Source organism: Leopardus geoffroyi, chromosome C1 (genome assembly GCF_018350155.1).
Source record: "Leopardus geoffroyi isolate Oge1 chromosome C1, O.geoffroyi_Oge1_pat1.0, whole genome shotgun sequence".
Classification (NCBI taxonomy): Eukaryota; Metazoa; Chordata; class Mammalia; order Carnivora; family Felidae; genus Leopardus; species Leopardus geoffroyi.
Genome location: NC_059328.1, coordinates 129,972,126 through 129,973,224, shown reverse-complemented (window position 1 = coordinate 129,973,224; position 1,099 = coordinate 129,972,126). Strand labels below are relative to the sequence as shown.

The 1,099-nt window shown below is 37.8% G+C and overlaps 1 non-coding gene across 1 annotated transcript; it reads right to left on the bottom strand.

The window, feature by feature from the left end:
• Nucleotides 1-561: 561 nt before the first annotated feature.
• Nucleotides 562-668, bottom strand: LOC123600124. Its single transcript, XR_006713503.1, has one exon. It is a non-coding gene; the product is annotated as a U6 spliceosomal RNA (small nuclear RNA).
• Nucleotides 669-1,099: the final 431 nt, after the last annotated feature.

Genomic DNA, 1,099 nt, shown 5'->3' with positions numbered 1-1,099 from the left:
TTTGGGTACTCTCACATTTGGCGCATAAATGTTTACAATTGTTAGGTCTTCTTGGTGGATAGACCCCTTGATTATGATATAATGTCCTTCTTCATCTCTTGATACAGTCCTTATTTTAAAGTCTATATTGTCTGATATAAGTATGGCTACTCTGGCTTTCTTTTGTTGACCATTAGCATGATAGATGGTTCTCCATCCCCTTATTTTCAATCTGAAGGTGTGTTTAGGTCTAACATGGGTCTCTTGTAAACAGCATATAGATGGATCTTGTTTTCTTATCCATCCTGTTACCCTATGTCTTTTGATTGGAGCATTTAGTCCATTGACGCTTAGAGTGAGTACTGAAAGATATGAGTTTATTGCCATTATGTTTCTTGTAGAGTTGGAGTTTCTGATGGTGTTCTCTGGTCCTTTCTAGTCTTTGTTGCTTTTGGTTTTTATTTATTTATTTATTTATTTATTTGTTGTTGTTGTTGTTGTTGTTTTTCATATTTTCTCCCCTCAGAGAATGCCTCTTAAAATTTCGTGCAGGGCCGGTTTAGTGGTCACAAACTCCTTTAAACAAATATGGAATGCTTCACAAATTTGTGCATCATCTTGGTGCAGGGTCCATGCTAATCTTCTTTGTATTGTTCCAATTTTAGTATGTGTGCTGCCGAAGTGAGCACAGGTCCTAAACATTTCCTAAGTAATTTTGTAATAAACAGCCTCTGGTTTAGGAGCCTTTCATCCAAACTTCCAACCAGATCCATTTCACTGCCGAAGTTATAAGTTTTTAAATAAAGCTTTTCGTATCTGTTCCATGACTCATTAACTTAAAACTCATCAGTAGTTCTTACATAACCTAAAGAAGAAAGCTCAAGGGCTCCTGGGTGGCTCAGTCGGTTAGGTGTCCGACTTTGGCTTAGTTCATGATCTCATAGTTCGTGAGTTCAAGCCCCACATCTGGGTCTGTGCTGACAGCTCAGAGCCTGGAGCCTGCTTTGAATTCTGTGTCTCCCTCACTCTCTGCCCCTCCATCACTCACTTTCTGTCTCTTTCTCAAAAATTAATAAACATTAAAATTTTTTTCATAAAGCCCCTTTATTCTATATATGAT